Source organism: Octopus sinensis, linkage group LG14 (assembly GCF_006345805.1).
Source record: "Octopus sinensis linkage group LG14, ASM634580v1, whole genome shotgun sequence".
In the NCBI taxonomy this organism is placed as follows: Eukaryota; Metazoa; Mollusca; class Cephalopoda; order Octopoda; family Octopodidae; genus Octopus; species Octopus sinensis.
In genome coordinates this window covers 20700622-20702200 of record NC_043010.1, presented here as the reverse complement: position 1 = coordinate 20702200, position 1579 = coordinate 20700622, and the positions used below count along the sequence as shown (strand labels likewise).

Sequence of the window (1579 nt, the reverse complement as noted above, 5' to 3'; positions counted from 1 at the left end):
GCAGTGTGGTTTTAGGAGTGGAATGGGGTGTGCAGATCAAATATTTGTAGTAAGGCAGATGTGGGAGAAGTTTTTCGCAAAAGGGAGGGAGGTGTATTGGGCCTTTATGCACCTAGAGAAGGTGTGACCGTGTGGATAGGGATGCAATGTGGCAGGTGTTTCGGTTGTATGGAGTAGATGGTAGATTGTTGAGAGCTGTTCAGAGTTTTTCTAGAGAAAGTAAAGCGTGCGTTAAGGTGGGTGGTGAAGTAATAGAGCGTTTTGATGTGAAGATGGGGTTAAGACAGGGTTGTGTGATGTCTCCGTGGCTGTTTAATTTATATATGGACGGTGTGGTGAGAGAGATAAATACTAGAACCTTCGGTGGGGAAGCCCAAATGGTGAGAGAAAATGGAGGGAAATGGCAGGTGAGCCAGTTGTTGTTTGTTGATGATACAGCACTGGTGGCGGATTCGGAAGAGCAACTGAGGAGACTGGTGGTAGAATTTGGAAGAGTGTCTGAGAAGAGGAATCTGAAAGTGAATGTAGCTAAGAGTATGGTGATGAGATATTCGAGAGATGAAAGGGCTGGTAGGATGGATGTGAGTATAAATGTGAGAGATGTTAGAGGAAGTGAGTGTTTTTAAGTATCTGGAGTCAGACGTGACGGCGGATGGGGGGTTGGCTGAGGAGGTTTTGTTGGAGTTCCTGGAGTCTTACATGCGTAGCGGATGTTTTTTTAGTACATATGGTCCAGGGAGTGAAAGGAGTGAGGAAGTTGCTTAGAGTTGTGAAAGATAGAAGCTGAGAGATAAAAGGTTGAGTATGAAAGCGAAAAGAGGTGTTTATGAGGAAGTGATTGTGCCGACAATGTTATATAGTGCAGAGACGTGGGGTCTGAGAGAGGCGGAAAGGAGGCGACTAGATGTGCTTGAGATGTGATGTCTGAGGGCTATGGTTGGTGTGACACCGGTGGACAGGATGAGGAATGAGGAGGTACGAAGATGAGCAGGAATGAAAGAAAAACTAACAACCAAACTGGATAGACGAATGTTGAGGTGGTTTGGCCACATGGAGAGGATGGATGAGGAGTGGATGGTAAGGAAGGTGATGATGGCTGAAGGGTAGGCAACAGAAACAGAGACAGACCTCGGTTCGTGTGGATGGATGGATGGAGTGAGGAAAGCTTTGGTATTCAGAGGTGTTGGAGCGAGAGGGGCATGAGAGTGTGTTAATGATAGGGAAGCTTGGAGAGTGTTTGTAGATGGATGAGTGAATTTTGATGTTGCTCAAACGGGGACGGAACCAGCATGATGCGGCGAGGGTAAACCTGCATATGCTGTTGGGCCCCGCTGCTGATATTGGGGGTGGCGTTCTATGTCTTGATCCGAGCATAGAACGGGGCTCACCTCTTTGAGCTGGGAAATGAATGGAATGCCTGGTGTGTGTCTTGCTGTGGCTACCCCCTCCTAAAAAATGGGGAATAGGCTTGGATATATGATATGATATGATGATTATTGGTGGGGGGGGGGGTAGAGAATAAAAGCAACAGAGCGTCGAACAAAAAGTCTTGCAGTCTTTAGTTTGGTTTTGAATTCAT

General features: G+C 46.7%; 1 long non-coding RNA gene across 1 annotated transcript; it reads left to right on the top strand.

The window, feature by feature from the left end:
• Window positions 1-276: 276 nt before the first annotated feature.
• LOC118765910 lies at window positions 277-1093 on the top strand. The gene is made up of 4 exons (XR_005001826.1): window positions 277-335; window positions 504-518; window positions 608-618; window positions 1083-1093. It is a non-coding gene; the product is annotated as an uncharacterized LOC118765910 (long non-coding RNA).
• The last annotated feature ends 486 nt before the right edge of the window (window positions 1094-1579 follow it).